The 17,902-nt window shown below is 41.0% G+C and overlaps 1 protein-coding gene across 1 annotated transcript in view; it reads left to right on the top strand.

Annotated features, from left to right (window-relative positions):
• The window catches only part of LOC146976688 (leucine-rich repeat and fibronectin type III domain-containing protein 1-like protein), a 222,569-nt gene that overhangs the window by 103,935 nt on the left and 100,732 nt on the right, over nucleotides 1-17,902 (top strand). The window lies entirely within an intron of this gene.

The following is a 17,902-nucleotide window of genomic DNA, read 5'->3' as shown; positions in this document are numbered from 1 at the left end:
TTTCACTCTGATCATTAATTTATTTTGCTTCTTGTTCTCCCATTCATTTTCTCTCTGCTTTGGTCTGTTTATTTTTATGGGTGGAACTTTAGGAAACTTTGCATTAAAACAGTGAAAAAAAACAATCACAGATGAGTAGGGAGGATTGTTTGGTAATGAAAGCTTTCTTGAAATACTGCTTGTGTTTTAAAGCTGCAAAAGAAGTTGAATTGGAGACATTTCACAAAATGTTGAAAAATATTTGCAACATTAAGGGATATGTTATTCTGGATCTGCAGTAAAATTTGAAGGATCTATATTTTACACATCCACCTTTGATGAGTTTGTTTGTAGTTTTACATCAAATCTCTCGTGTCTCGCTGCAACTGAGTTATTTGTCAAGGTTTATTGGCAAGATCTGAATATACTAACAATTAATATACAGTATTTGTATAAGTGTATAATCTCTATAAAATAAAATCTGTTTGGTTTTCATAGCCTTTTAATTCTTCTTTTACATACATATAGCAAGGGTCTTGCTTAGAGAGTGTCGCCATCTTGCGCTGCCATGTTTGTACGGAATAGAAAATCCAGCCAACCAGAGAGTTTCAAGAGTTTCACATCCATAAATAAACTATAGAAGTATTTAATAGATAAATAATAGAATCAGAATGCCAGATGTCACTGTTTCCCCCTCATTTTACTTACTGGATCTTTAAATAAATGACTTATAACTTTTTTTTTAAAGCTTTTTTGGGGGCCTTTAATTGATAGGACACAGAGAGAGACAGGAAATGGGGAGAAGGAGAGGGTGGAAGACACACAGCAAAGGGCTGCCAGGGGGTTCAAACCAGGGCCAGTGAGGACTATCACCTCTGTAAATGGGGTTCCTGCTCAACCCTCTGAGCTACATGACACCCCGACTTGTAACTTGTTACAGGGAGAAGGGAGGCTCTCTGCCTTCAATCAATGCAACACAAACACATCCTGTAACCTGTAATCTCTTGTTTATGATGGATAAGACTACATAAATATACACATCGTATGAGAGATAACACATGGCTGGGAGGAGGGTTAGCAAAACAGAGGAAAGACGACTGGACTAACAAAGTTCCCCTTTGATACAAAACTTCTGCTTCATAATAAAACAAATGGTCTCGTCTCTTATACAAGTCTGATCTTTTGGTTCAGTACTTTTTTGTAATACTCATCATCATCATACTTCATCATCATGACAAGAAATCTTCAAAATGATATGATATCTATTTCATTTTAGTTACATATTTAGAACCCATTTTAGTCGTTGAGTAGCTGCGTTGTCTAAGCTGCAGTCTTGATGACATTGGTCTAACTACCACATAGCTAGGTACTGTCTGGAAAGCACAAATATTTAATGAAGCTCTGAACAATAGCGGTAATGCTGACACATTACCAGTAATGGCTGCGCATCACGTCTCCTACATGCTATGAGCCATTAAAGTGCAGCGTGTTCACATATCAGTGGGAGTCTAGTGGCACACAGGCTACTTAGTCAATGTTCTGTGCAGGAAACAAAAAAATTAAAATTGAATTGAGCATTTTAATGGAACATTAACGAACTAATTATTATGGCTGCACTTATCGTGCATTTGCAAAGATAATTTATTGTAATATACTCAACGAGGATAGCTGAAGTAATTCAGAGAAACAGACCTATTCAAACTTAAAGTGCACAATCAGGAGAGTCATTTACCTCGCAGCCAGATTCAGCCGACGACTCTCAGCAACAGTTTCATCCTGGGGAGGAAGTCCTCGTTTATAGAAAACTGGGATAACTTTCACTACTGAACTTTCTGCAATTTAAATGCAGCTCTCCTTGTATTGCAGTTACATAATAGAAATATTTGGTAATGATAAAGATGAAGAATGACAATAATTGAAACTCCAGTCATCTCTGATGTGAATACATGTCATTCTTCTTGTTCTTGTACGGTGACCTTGACAACTATAAAGGCCACCAACAGCACTTTTTTTGTGCTGACAGTGTCGTCAACCTTACCAACCCTAAGAGTGCTCTCTCTCTCTCTTATCAGGGTTACAAAATAAAAAACATGTCCTTCAACACTTCTGTGTTCCTGTCTTGTTAATGTAAACAATATAACATTGGTCTATATATCACTGATTCTGATTGATCATCAATAACTGTGACTGAATGTGCACGGCTGCAGCTCTCACAACATTCCACTTATCTCAGTTAACTGCCTTGACACCGTTCTTCTCGCTTGAAAGTTGAAAGTGTCACTGCTGCACTTCATTCCTCTTGCACTATATTGTCTTTTTGTTGTTTTGCTGTCCTAAATATCCCACGGGGGGCGCCGAGTGGTGCAGGAGGTTAATGATGATAATTGATAATTGGGTGGAGCTTTTTGCACTTTTAATAAGTCTATGCACCTATCATTGTGTTGTATGGTGTCCCATGACACGCTCTTATGTCTTGGGCCCACTGTTGGTATTGTTGCTCTGAGAATCCATTCCGGTTGTATTGTATTCCCTGAAATACGTGGACTTAAGGACAATTCCAGCAAAATTCAACCTGGGGCTGTAGTTTCCAACATGTTTGTAAACAGAGCTGTAATACAAAGTCTCACGGATTCTCGTGCAAGAGTCAGGTTTCCATCAGGCAGAGTAAACACTGGTCGACAGGCATGGACGCGGGAGATAATGACGACGAACCGACAAGGACAAAGGGATTCAGTCCGGTCGTGCTGTTCGGTCCGGTCCGTTGAGACCTCGGACTGACACAAGGAGAGAGCCGGGGGCTATAACGTTACAGTCTGTGGGCGGAGTAGCTACACGTTTATTTACAAGAAGTTTAATCGGTGCTTGTAAATGAATGCTGCGCTGGATCAGACTCTTTCCTTCTATTCTTACTCTTTTAAACAGAACCTATTATATATTTTCCATGTTTGCTGAGCAGAACATTTGTTCAAAATGAATTTAAAACCTGTCCCGTGCACAGTAGACGCCTGTCTAAACAGATGCTGGGTCAGTTGTTTTGCCTCCAGTGAACGTCTTGACGTCACAGTGACGTCGGCCGCGAAGGGGTCTGTTAGGTAATCACAATCAGGGAGCACACAGGAAGACTTCAAACTAAAACAGGAACTAAACTAGGACAAAGACTCAGACCCCAACACAGGAAAACAGACCTCCAGAATAAACAGGAACTAAACTAAACTAATCAGGGGTGTCGTGGTGTATGTACTGGAGAGCAAACCAAGACAAATTCCTTGTCACTGGTTGACATGGCAATAAATTTTCTTTGACTTTGACTTTGAACACAGAGAACGTGACAACAGGGTCATCACTGACAGCCAGGATAACTTTCTCCATCATCGTTGCCATGTCTCCACCTGTGTTGTTGTTGATATGTCCCACTCCTTCGCTGATCTTTTAATTGGTCAGTGTGAGAAAAGTGACATTAGTGAGAACTGAGCTGTTTTAAAAGATGAACAGATGAAAAAAAAAGGGTCACCGCCAAGAGCGTTTTTTTTCTTGTTGTTCGAAAATCGTTGAACAAAAAGTGCGTTTGGTGGACGGCCTCTAAGACCTACAACTGGAGCCATGAAGACGTACAGTCCTGCCTCCCTCCAACCGGCTTCTCAGTGTTGCACTGTGCTGTCAGAATAAAAGCAAAAATGAATTTGTTATTTGCTGCTTTTAACTTCAAAAGTTGCATTTGGGAATTGAACAATTTTCTTGTTTCCCCCCTGGAAACACTTGTGTTGTCTTGTGTGACTTTGATAATCAGAGGTTTGTTTAACTGCATGTGTTTTCTTAAGCTGCAGCGCGTTGAGCTGTAAATCTGTCTCTGATGTCGTCTTGGTCGTTGGAGGTGCAGCGTCAGCTCAGTCTGGTGCTCCCAGAAACACGTCGATGTGATGGCCTGTGACCTTTGACCTTCCTGCATGTATCCTTGTCACATTTGCGTGACCTCATGGTTCGACTTCTACCTGCCTCATGATGATCACTGAGCCCGACCACCCTGGGAAATATAACCTGTGCAATATCCCAGAGTGCACTTCACCGGGAGAGGCCAGCGAGGTGTGTGAGCCCTCGTTAAGGATAACGAGCTGGAGTCTTAACGAAGTGACCTGCTGACGAGTCATCTGATGAATAGAGGTGACCTGGGGTTAAGTGGGCTTTAAAATGGAAGCCCTGGTAGGCTCTCTCTCTTTCTGTGGCAGTTTGTGTGTGTGTGTGTGTGTGTGTGTGTGTGTGTGTGTGTGTGTGTGTGTGTGTGCTATTTTAAGTGAAACAAAGTGTGTATACTGAATGTGACTTTATGAGCATCAACCAAGTGTTTCGGTGATACCATTATGTAAGTTACAGTGTATGGGCCTTTAAATGTGACTATGTGACAGAGAGAGAGAGAGAGAGAGAAGAGAAGGTGTGTGTGTGTGTGTGTGTGTGTGTGTGTGTGTGTGTGTGTGTGTGCGTGTCCCAGCCAGTGTGCACTCTATTTCACCTTGTCATGCCGTGCAGCTATGTACACTCGCTCTGCCAGGTTGGGGCTCTGCAGGTACACAAGTAGAGCTGCAGCGACAGCAGCGTGTGTGTGTGTGTGTGTAGGTGTGTGTGTGTGCGTGTGTGTAGGTGTGTGTGTGTATGTGTGTGACAATGACTCACTCATTCACTCAGGAAATCATTAGTTCATTAAGGGTTGAGGTTATGCACAAAATAAGAATATTTGATCGTGTGTGGACTTGTGCAGGATGAGATCATAATGAGACATTTAGTAACTTCTGTCCCTGTCAAAAACTAACTTTAGACATATTAAAGTGATGTGGTGAGGCAGCGCGGCATCATGGGAGTCTTCTGGTTGTCCACCATCATTACTGGAAGCTCCTCCCAGTCTGGATTCTTGGATTGTTTCTCTCCAGATGTTCAACAGTTTAGACCAGCAGCTGGATTCTCTACAGACACGTCGTCCTCTCCGTTACAAACACACCAGGGAACAGAGGAAACCTGTAGAAACGCTGAATGAGGCAGAGATTAACCAGAGCTGTTCAGTGGACCCAGGGGGGGGCCGTTCCAACATCCCACCAGTCTGACATTGGCCTCTAATTGTCTCAATGGCAACACTTCATTTTCCATCAAGTTTTTGCCTCCTATGGTCGGAATGACGTTTTTTTTTTCTTTTTTTAAACATCCTGCCTTTCCGACAATTCCATATTTTTTCCCCAAAAGATTTTTGCACTGGTTGGGTTTAGGCAATGATGAAAGGAGTTGGTTAGGTTTAGTAAAAAGACCAGGTAGAGGCTAGACAGGCCAGATAGATAGAGAGAGTCCAGATAAGTAGGAGGGAGTCACCTGTTGAGTAGCACACATTTCCTTATATTAAAGCCTTGTCAGAATGGTGGGGTGATGGCATGTGGGAATAGCGGGATGTCGGAACGGTGGTTTTGTCTAAATGGTGGGATGTCGGAGTGGTGGGATGTCGGAGTGACAGCATGTAACCAGACCCGGGACAGGACACGTCCAGCATCTGAAAGCTGAGCTCAGAGCTCTCTAACATTTACTCAGCTTGTTTCTCTGAGAACCTCAAATTTTTCATCTGGTTCAATACAGCTCAAAACAGATATAACAGTGTTATCACTGTAGAATATCACTGATGTGGAATAGATACATAAATTGCATGACTTCCTGTTCTGCGGTCATGTACAGCTCAAATAAGTTTGAAGTAAACCAAAAACAATTTGAGCTGAGCTGCACAATTCAGTCTTGCTGTGTCATTTTCAAAGTTCACTTTCCTTTTCCACAATGTTCACAGAGGCAGCCTCACACAGTGAAGACACATCAGGTTGACATTCATTATAAATGCAGCTCAACAAACCGTGCTGGTGGCAGGTGCGTGTCAGGTGTGTCTCAGGACTCAGTCGTCTGCTGTGTGAACTGGAGGAGGAGTTGAAAGAGATTTGGTCTTGGTAGATGTCCTCCAGAGCCACGAGGTGTCAGCCCGGAGATAACTAGATAAAGTTTGCTTGGTTTCCCTCTGGGGAAACAGAGGCAGACAACCGTCATGTCTGCTATAGGATGTAGATCCAAACAGCTCCAGGTTCTGTGTGACAGAATTTTAATGAGTTGTTAAGATTTAATGAAGAAAATGAATGTGCAGAAACACATCACCCAGAGTATGAACCAGAAAATTAAGTGTCCAACCAGAACTGGCTCTGCAAAACTCCTGCAAGCTTCAGCTTCAGCTGCAGGAGGTGATGGACTTCAGCTCCATGTCTGTGTTACCTCAGCTTTTTCAATTTGCTGAGCATGTACAACAACAAAACTAACAAAAAAAGTCCTGTAACTTTTTTGATTACTTGTTATGTGCTATGCGGTCAGCCCTCACCTTCCAGGGACGGATGGTGAATTCAAGTTTCTGTAGGAAGAGGTGCAGTGGTTCCCAGATCCTCCTAAATATGTCCAGTTTGTGATTCAGGTCATGAGTCGGCTTCTCAAGAGGAATAAGAGTCAATATCTCTACTTTTAACGTGAGGGACAACGGGGGCATGCAGCATAGGGCCCAAAGCTAGGGGAACCTGCTTCCATAGTAGCTCAAACTTCAATTACAGTCACGTTTCGGTCCTTGTTTGTGCCACAAACTGGAACTGCAGTCACCAGTACACCCTCGCCTGCAGATTGATTGCAGCTCAAATTTGTTTTGTGCTCGTTCAATAGTTCCTTTCCGGGTTTTAAATACGTAGGAGAGTCTGTTTCTTTGTCTTTTCTTCTGAGGAGATGCCTCGGTGTTTGCTGCCTGATACATGTGGTGAATAAACAGCTTTAGAATGAATCTGGAAAATGTGCAGTTTTAAAGGTCTTCCTCTTTTCTTCTACCTCTCTCGCTCTGAAAGTGACATTTCTGGCGAGTAAGCATCTTATTGTCTCAGTTTCCATCTCTGTTTCCCTTTTACTCACATGGACATAAACACACACACACACACACACACATACACGCCCACAGACACGCACGATTGTCCTGAGCTTATCGCTGTGATGCACCTCAGTGTGTTGTCTCACACACACACACACACATGCATGATGTATGGGGGCTTGTGGCGCTAACCCTACAGGTTAGTGCCAGTCAGGGCATGACTCGCCCACCGGGCAGAACGTGGCGCACACACAGCCACCAAAAGACACACACTTCCTCCTCCTGGCAGACACACAACCTCTGGCGTATTTGCAAAAAAAAAAAAGGCTGGCTCCCTAAAAAACACGGGCACGCATGAATACATTCACACGCTCCAAATCTATGAAGACGAAGCAAAGATCACACAGCCGCCCGGGCAAACAAACAAACACATACACACATGCGCACACAGTTTCCTGCTTCACTGAGGAAGAAAAGATGTTAAGGTAAGAACAACTCAGAGTTGCTTGTGGAGGAGAGGAGGAGGGAAAAACACAGAAATGAAAATGAAATTAAGAAAGTAAGACGGAGGCAGAGGAGGAGATGAGCAGAGACAGATCGGTGAGGTGGAAACCACACAGCCGCAGGGCCACAAATCCTTCTTATTCTCATCATAAATTCACCTAGATAAAAACAAATAGCCTCACCTCACCTTAAAGTGCAGCCAACTCTAAAAACCACTCCTCACTAAACTTGTGTTACTGCACAACTAAACTCTAACAGTAGGAAAGTAAATGTGATTGGATCGTGTTTGCTGCATCACACGCGTTTGCCATCAATCGTTTGCTTTTGCAGTCTGGTTGAATGGAGCTGGAGAAGGCAGAGTGATAGAACTACAGTGTTAATAAATGAATACTGGATAAGGCAACAAATGGAAGAACAGTTGTGAAGTTGTGGAGCTTTCATTTCAGAGTAAAATGAGTTCAACATTTTGGCAAATTGGCCCATTGCCATACCTTTAATTGTCAGTGCAAGCAGTTTTTAGAGCGGCGGAGCAGAGCCGCGAGCTGCTCAGAGCTACGCTACGGAGGCTAATGGGATTTCTTGGTTTCCCTCATCAAACTCATCAAATACACAATCCAACAACTCCACAACTCTCTGGTGGACAAGTTGTGACCTGCACATTCACCACGCTATGAGATAATAACACAACGTTACCACACAGAGTTGTTTTAGAGGTAAATTCATGCAAAACCGCTGATGCGCGTTCCCATCGGTGGCAATTTTTCAGCAAGCAGACTCTGTATTTACCTCGAAAACAACTCTGTTATGATCTCATAGCGTGGTGAATCCTGTGAGGTTCAGCTCAGGCTGCTCTGGAAATTCAAACTCAAATTGTAGAATTCCAACTACTTTTCTTGAACTTTCATCACTTTTTTCTCAGAAAATTACAACCTTTATTCTTGAAACATTATGATTTTTTTTTGATAAAAAAAGTTTGCATGTTCTCTCTGGGTTGCAGCTTCCTCCCACAGTCCAAACACTTACACACCAGGTTGAATTGCCCGTAGTGTGTGAATATGTGTGCGGTTGTTCATCTCTGGCTCCAGCCTCGCCCACGACCCTGCACGGATAAGGGATATGGACAGTGGGTGGATGGATGCCCTGTAAGCTCTTAAAATCCACTGTCTATTGAATTATCAGTCGGTTTTTTCCCATAAATAGTCCACCTCCATCATTGGAATCAATGCCAGTTGAATTATTCTTTACATTGATTCCCTCTAGTGTTCTTTTACTACTACTATGTCTTTTAAACGTCTTTATCTGTATCATTCTGTTTTTTTCTGCCATAGACCTTTTTTAAATAATGCTGGGTTTTGCTTCTTATTTTGTTGCTTTCTCTTGGTGTCACATCCCGTTTTAAGTTTACCCAATCAGCACAGAGTAAACCTCAAGCCCCACCGAGAACGCCCCTCATGTGACAGATGAGTGAGTCCACAGATACTTCAGATGCACATCTGGGCTGGATGAATAAACCTCAAGTTGCTTCTGAGTTTCCTCAGATGAACCAGAAGAGCTGCTGCTTGAACTTGTCCATCCTGGAGACGAGGACAAGATTTTCTCAGTTGTTTCCAGATTATAGGAGACATGAAGGGAGAGATTAGATGTCCTCTTAACCCATTCAAACCCACCGGCAATAATAGTTGCCAATGTGTATGCATGTCATTTCCCACTTATAAATACATTTCTAAATATTATACTATGTTTTATATATCAATGATATTTGAGTAGACACCTTAGAAAATCATATTAAGAAAAAAAATTCCACATACTTCCTGTCACATGGCATTGTTGAGTTCCTGACCCATCTTCCTGAGGGCATGGCGACAACAAACCATCACAACAAAAGGTGATTTTGGCATAATAATATAATATTTCTTTTGTTGACATAGTATATAATTCTACTTCAAAGTAGGTTTACTGCAGTGAATTAATACATGAAGTAGTAGTAGTTACCTGTACTGTACCAATGCTACAGTTTACTGCTCCATTGCATTTCAAATGGAAATATCCACTACATTGATGTGTTGTAAAATATGAAGCAGTAAAGTAACTGACCCAGTGGTAAAATATTTCAAACATAACCCATTAAAATTTTAGGTAACACTTTATTTTAAGGGGTCCTTGTTCCTTTGTAGTTACCTAATTAATTACAGTGTAATTACCTATGTAACTACATGTAATAGCATGTACTTACATTGTAAATACATAGTGTATTTTGGTGTACTTACAGGTCCTTGTTACACTTGTAATAAGAAATGCTTGTTACAATACCTGGTCAAAGTGGCCTCTCTCTTTGGGGAAGGGGTACATCTGCAAGAAAAATGGGTGAAACCACAACCCATGTTGCCTGGGCAACCTTTTCCATCAATCTTCCTCCTGCCTCTTGAGTCTTGGAACATTTATGCTGTTTCACAACTTAGTCTATGTAACAGTTGTGTTAATACACACTTGTTACTCTTTGATACAGTGGAATGAGCACATTAAAGTGTACCTGCTGGGATACCTCAGTTCTTAACCATTAACTGCAATAATCAGTGTCTTTGATAGTGTACCACGTGTGCTGTTACACAACTTAATATATGTAACAGTTGTGTTAGTACATCGTTGTTACTCTTTGATACAGTGTAATAAGCACATTAAAATAAAGTGTACCTGTTGTGCTGTTACACAACTTAGTATATGTAACAGTTCTGTTAGTACACCGTTGTTACTCTTTGATACAGTGTAATAAGAACATTAAAGTGTACCTGAGATACCTCAGTCCTTAACTGCAATAACCAGTGTCTTTGATAGTGTACCACGTGTGCTGTTACACAACTTAGTATATGTAACAGTTGTGTTAGTACACCGTTGTTACTCTTTGATACAGTGTAATAAGCACATTAAAATAAAGTGTACCACGTGTGCTGTTACACGATTTAGTATATGTAACAGTTGTGTTACTACACCGTTGTTACTCTTTGATACAGTGTAATAAGCACAATAAAGTGTACCTGCTGGGATACCTCAGTTCTTAACCATTAACTGCAATAACCAGTGTCTTCGATAGTGTACCACGTGTGCTGTTACACAACTTAGTATATGTAACAGTTGTGTTAGTACACCGTTGTTACTCTTTGATACAGTGGAATAAGCACATTAAAATAAAGTGTACCTGCTACATACTTACATGTAACATCATGCAGAAACTTGGTACTCAAGTATTTTTACATAAACCAATAACTAGAATAGCATTTTTTCAGAAAATGAGACAATGCTGGATAACTCAATTCATATGGAACTGAAAACATCATCAGCAATCTGTATGCATAAAACCACACACTCAAAAAAATGCATTTCAGTGTTCCTTTATCGTCCTTTATTTTTATTATCCCCAAAAAACCACAAGGCTTGATCTTTTCCTGTCCTTTAATGGAGTCCTCTATTTCTCCTCCATAAAACTGAAATGATCACAGAAACACAATTTACTTACAGTACTTACAGTAGCATTGCATGAATACACTTCAATTAGCATCCAGATTAACAAAATGAAAAGAGTTAGCATAGACTGAAAGCTAGCAAGGTATATTTACCGAAAACATAACTAATCATGTCTTAATTACAAAAATACACAATCATGTAACACTATTGACATATTCTACTCACAGATAGACATTCCCCAAGGCAAAAGCATCCAACAATATTATTTAGCAGTCTGTTTAGCCGTCTGTGCTCACTTTTACACCCGAGCATGAGAAGTGAGCATGCAACAGAAAAAACACAACATAGCTGGACTTGACGAGCCGAGCGCTCACTTCGACGCGGTTTCTCTGAACCAAAGAGAAGACCACTCACTCGGACGTGGTTTCTTTGAACAAAAGCACACACTTTTTTAACCCTCAAAGACAGTACAAAGACACTGGTTATTGCAGTTAATTTGTAAGAGTTGAGGTATCCCGACCCAGGTACACTTTATTTTAATGTGCTTATTCCACTGTATCAAAGAGTAACAACGGTGTACTAACACAACTGTTACATATACTAAGTTGTGTAACAGCACACGTGGTACACTATCGAAGACACTGGTTATTGCAGTTAATGGTTAAGAACTGAGGTATCCCAGCAGGTACACTTTAATGTTCTTATTACACTGTATCAAAGAGTAACAACGGTGTATTAACACAACTGTTTCATACACTAAGTTGTGAAACAGCATAAATGTTCCAAGACTCAAGAGGCAGGAGGAAGATTGATGGAAAAGGTTGCCCAGGCAACATGGGTTGTGGTTTCACCCATTTTTCTTGCAGATGTACCCCTTCCCCAAAGAGAGAGGCCACTTTGACCAGGTATTGTAACAAGCATTTCTTATTACAAGTGTAACAAGGACCTGTAAGTACACCAAAATACACTATGTAATTACAATGTAAGTACATGCTATTACATGCAATTACATAGGTAATTACACTGTAATTAATTAGGTAACTACACAGGAACAAGGACCCCTTAAAATAAAGTGTTACCAAATTTTATTTTAAGATGGGTCAGTCTCATTAATTAAAAGTTTAATTAGTTAGTAAAAGCTTTTACTCACTTTTCATTGCACTGACTTTTTTTTTTATGTTAAAGACCTGAATACTGCCTTCACTGTCCTGTGGGGCAGGTTTGCACTGTGCATCTGCGTTGAGCATAAAATTCTTTTTTTTTCTTTTTTTTCCACACATGGCAAGCACCTTAATGAATCCACCAGGGTTGTGTGGAATAATTCATGCACTTACACTAACTATCACATGTCTGTGCAGCTCATGATTAAATATGTTTTTGATGTGAGCATCCAGGGAGAGATGTCATTCTGCTCCATCCCCTGGTTCCTCTACGAAGCCACTCCGTATGATAACGATCCTCTTACTGGTGCTATATTTATGGACCGGTTCTTTGAAAATGAATGAATAACAAAGCTGATCCCTTTAATCAGCCATCGAGAGATAAAAGCCATCTTCTCAATACAAGATACAGTGATGAGTGCTAATTATCACCAGTTGTGAATACAAATGTCAACCTAATTGCAAATCACTGGCTTCAGTGGGTTTGAGTGGAGGCAGCCACATGCATGTGAATCCACGTACCCTAAGAATAGTGCACGTAAAACAAAGGGAAGTGTGGTTGTATTCATGTTCCAGTGGCCACGTCTCATCTGCATAGCACTGATAAGATTTCTGTGTAATCTGTGAGCAGTGGATTTAACAACAATCCTGTGCTTAAAGATTTTTCATGAGAGGCGTCCACAAGACAAGATCCACATGATATGATGTGTACAATTTTAGGTCTTTCTGGACAACAGTGTGTGCTCAGCGTTTTGTGGTAAAAAGCTGTAACTGGTGGATGGTTTTCAGATCTGGTTATCTTATATCATAGAGTGAACAAATCGTCCTCTTTTGCCCAGACATGTCCACTTTTCACATCCTCAGGGTGTCCGTTTATGAATGGTTTATGAATTTGTGAATATGTCCAGTTTTCATAGTCGTTCACAGGGCCGTTAAGCATGTACTTAAATTGATGGTGCTTTGCACAGATTACTACAGCGCTTTGTTGTGTGTGAGCAAATGTTTGGGCAGAAATCTCTCTCATTACAAACTGCTGAAGTGCGGGGCCTGATAGTTCACTTGGTAGATCATGCAACAAGTCTGAGTTTAACTGCGGTGGCACATGTTCAGACTTTTATTTTTGGTTAATTTTCTATGGCAATACAGTATTATTGTAGAGAGGTATTACTTTGTTAACTGAACTTTATGTCCATACATACGAGCCATATATACTATATTGTATACACAGTTGCCCATAAAGTTCGAAAAAAAATGTTTTTTAACCTCTTCTAATGAAATGATTGTGACAAAGTGATTTATTCTCGAGAGATGAAGTCAAAACTTTATTGATCGATCTCTTCCATCATATCACTGTGAAAGTTATTCCACAATTTACCTTTGTGAGACAGGAATGTGTCTGAAAACAAATTTATTGCAATTTTATGGGCAAACCTCTGTATGTATACTGTATATATGCGTCTTTGTGTAAACTTCAAGTATCATTTAAGTATCTCGAGGTGGAGTTGAGTGTCCTCCTTTTTGGAAATCAAAACATGGCCAGCCTGTTATATCAGGGGGCGACAAGTTATTAACTGAGCCATTAGGGGAAAGGCAGGAACATAAACAAAGGCTAATTGAAAAGTCGGATATACTGTAGATAGAAATGTAACAGGAATTTGCCTCAGAGTGTTTCAGAGTGTTTTGTTGTCAGTGCTTAGTCAGCTGTTCCACCCTGTAAGTTCAATAGTGCCAGACATTCAGAAACAAAAAGAGCCAGTTTAAGTCCCAGTGCATTAAGGAAAACAACTCTACCCTCAATCAGCAGCTGGTAATTAGTTTGGAGAGTGACTCTCAGAATTGTTCTCGGCATCACTGACCGCCATAGATAAATAATAAAGATGGACATAGCTCATGTCATCTGTCAGTGAACTGAGCCACCGTGGAGCTGCTACATGCCAGTTTGTGGGAAAACATAACGTTACGATGAAAAACCAGGCTGTAAACATGTTATTCTGTAAAGTTCAACTTTTTTTTGTTTTTTAAGTTTATTGTTTTTTTTCAAAATGGAAAAGGAACACATACAGATAAAAGAATAAAGGACCCTCCCCCCCACCCCAACAGGATCAGTTAATCTGGTAAAGAAATAGTAAAGGCCACAGTCATGACAATAAACTAAACATCCATATTTAAAGAAAACTCCTACAGAGTGAGGAGTAAAATGAGTGGTACACACAGCAACGTGTTTAAAGTTGGGCATTTCAACATGGGAATCTATGGCTTTTTAATTCATAGAGGAGTGTGTGCTTCTGCGCAGTAGGTAACTATAGGGTGCTCTTCATCTGACAGTGCAGCCTGTGGCCATGCTAGAAGGTCTCTGTCATTCACAAGCATAAGAGGCATTCTGCATGTGGAGGTTGATTACATGTAGGTCTGTCAGTCTGTTGTCAAAATAATATTGTGGGACAGGGCACAATTTAATTTGAATTCAAAAGGATTTTTAAATATAAATATGTGTTATCAAGCATGTGGTGTGATTTGTTTAAGGACTGAGGTGTGCAGTTGGATACATAGGCATTTATTTAACACACTAATCAAAATATAGTGCTGACGTGAACAACTATGATGTCTTATTATTTTTTGCCAATTTGTAAAATTGCATCCTTAAAATTCTAATGGATTAACTGTATGAACATAGATTGCATCCTTTAGTCCTATAGTACTAATATATTATTTAGTATTTTAATCACGATTAATCACAGACTAATATTGTAACCACTCCAGTTAATATTTTTAATTCTTTGACAGCCCTGGTATTAATTTTTAAAGGACCAATTTGAAACGTGTGGATGTATGTATGCATAAGAAAGTGTTTAATGTGCTGTTAACTTAACTTCATTTAAAATGCAGCTCCAGTGAGGTCACCAGGGGTTCCCCTTCGCCTGCAACCCTGCCTCGCTGCCTCGCTGCCAGCTTTTCCAAACAGGCTGAAACAAATAGAATGATTTGTGCGTGTTTGCTCCAGTTCATCTGGGCTGCCTGTCTCTTTAATATAACTCCCATAAAGCCTCGGGCTCACCTCAAACCACCTTAAATACCCAGCTGAGGCAGATTCCCTCCTAACCTCGGGCTGACAGCATTATCTGCTGCAGAACATGTGGCGGGACAAACTCCCTCTCCCCACTTAAACCTCAGCTTAAATCTGATGTGAGTCCATGTTTGATTCATGGGATGCATGTTTACATATACGTATGTTCAGGAATTCAGGTAATGCAGCATCAGCTCTCCTTTTCCCTGCTCCACAGCTCTCTGTATTCAAAAGGTGACTCAGGTGTGCAAAGTTAACTGCAACTCACAAGAAAGTTTTCCAATACTGTAAAGACTTTTAAAAATATATTTTACAGTCACTCTTTATTAATATCTTGCAGGTAGCCAATACGATACAAAATATATTATTTACATCCCACTCATCTGGCATGAAAAGAGTTTCTGTCTGCACTGGTTTTACTGTCTCATTTCCTGCAGTGAACAAACTTTCTCCTTCCATATGAGGCCCATGCTGCTCTTAGTTTGTGTAAATTGTAATCTACGCATGATTTATTACATTTACGACTGATTTATTTATAGTAGCGATCATACAATGCAATGGAGCAACCATCTTGATGTAAATACGCACTCATTAGCAACTGGCTCTCCGATTGGACACTGGATTTTAAAGGGGACATATATCTGGGTGTCTGTCTTGTCTTCTGGCCCCCACAATGTGAGAATTGACAAAAAAATCTGTAATGTTCAGGCTCCCTAGGTTGAAATCCACGTGGTTTTATGAGCTGTTCCCTCAGATGTCTTCCAGTGATGTAACTAGGACTCGAATTTGCATAACATCACCCCTACCTGGTACCAGTAGAAGGGGCGGGGCAAGCAGTGGCTGATTTGCATTTAAAGGGACAGGCACTGAAACCAGCCGTTCTGAACAGGGCTGTTTAGAGAGGATGAAAAGAGCTGTGATGTTTGATCCTTGGGGGATTTTGACCAAAGCATGTCACAGACATGTCTTTAAGACACCTGGGAACTATTTGAATTTGTGGAAAAGGGACATAATATGTCTCCTTTAAGGCTGGATTACACACACAGCGGTGGTCTCATTGGAAAGGCTGAAATGTCCCAGTTTCGGCAAAAAAAAAATAATAATAATAAAGTCGCTATCCTTTGCACTCTGGAGATATCTTTGATTAAGTAAAACATAACCCCATCAATCCTGAACAACGGCATCAACTTTTTAAGAATAGTGTGAACCATAGAAGTGCTTCCTGACTGTATTAACAGCTCTGGTCCATTTTTGTTGACATGAGCACAGTTATACATAATGACATAAACAGCAGATTACATATGAAATCCACTGTTCTGCTTTGTACTGCAGGAGTGACTGCTGTTATCACACCACACACTGTCCACTTCCATTGCACTCCAGAAGAAGATTAAGCAGAGTTCACATCCTGGTCAAATGAGTCTGCAGCCGTCATGGGGATGTGTGTGCGCCACGGTGAACACACATTTCACTGACACTGAAAACACACCAGTCACCTGTCCAGCATGATGCTGCTGCTGTTACACCAGACACCTGGCAGCTACACCACGCTCACGGATGAAGCAGGGAGCTGCAGCCCAGAAACACGGATTTAAAACACACAATCACCTATCAAAGTATTTCACAAGGAGGCTCCACATCCTGACAGGAATACCAAGTAAGGGATGAGACGAGATGTCAGCCAGCAGCTCTCTCTCTTTCTCTTCCCCTGCATCTGTGTCGGCGTGCTCGCTGCAGTCTGTATTCTCTCCAATAAACCTGTCTCTCCACTGAAGGAGTCACTTATCTTTTTCAGTGGGTTTTAACCACATTTACAAACCACACTCTAATTTTTGGTGTAAAAAGGGGATGATTAGTCTGCAGCCACACTGCTGGCTCTGTGGTGCTGCCATGCAGAGACCAGAGAGAGTTGTAGTCACCATCTACAGTCTAAGCCCTTGTATTTTGAGTCATCATCACCTGAGTTCAAGTCCAAGTCTGAATCCAGTCCGCAAGTGCTCTCTCTCTTTATTCTTTATTCATTAACGTTATTAGGAGGACAGTCCCAGTCCAAGTCACATAGTGAGGACTGCAGCAGTGGCTGCTCTTTCAAAGAGTGGAAGCTCATTTTCGGCCTACAGCATAATACATACTTCAATCGCGTTACGTAAACTAAAACAAGGAAATGCTATAATAGTGTTTTATTTACAGTGTATGATATGTAGAATGTTCGGCTGTATCACCAAGCAAACACCAGGAAATGAGCTGGAGTTGGTCTCTTGACTTCACTTGCAAAATCCACAATCAGACTGATCTGGAATATGTTCTGGTGCCGGTGTGTGTTTCAAAATAGCTGTCAATCAAAAAGGGATTCAGCCTTCAGACAGATCCTCCAATCATCATGCAGAAGCCCGGTGTTCAGGCCCCGCCCACTTCTCCATTCACTCCCAGAGACGCTGAGCAGCATTTATCCAATGACTGTAGAGTTTCTATCCTCTGCTGCCCCATTGAAGACTGAGCTTCAACAGGTTTAATGCACCGACACGCCACAGGAATGTATGAGAGGGAAAATTGCATCAGTCGACCTGCCTTGAGAAGCTTATTCTGAACCTCTTAGGATCGCCTCAAGGTGTGTACACACCAAAGCCACAATGTTCCAGAGTCCAGTTTGGCCGATCAGCTGTCGCGGGGCAGATTTACAGTACGCAACAAGCTAGTCACCTCCTGGAGTGACAAGTCGCGTTACAGTCATGGACTTGTCACACCACGAATAAAAGTCGCTTTTGTGTGTACACAGCTTCAGAGTTTATTTTTTAACAACAAGTCCTAGGGCAATCACCTTATAGGAAG

The sequence above is a fragment of the Trachurus japonicus genome, chromosome 13 (genome assembly GCF_045865225.1).
Source record: "Trachurus japonicus isolate A0001 chromosome 13, Traja_1.0".
NCBI classification, from domain to species: domain Eukaryota; kingdom Metazoa; phylum Chordata; class Actinopteri; order Carangiformes; family Carangidae; genus Trachurus; species Trachurus japonicus.
Note: the sequence above shows the minus strand (reverse complement) of the source record. Positions and strands in the feature narration are given on the sequence as shown.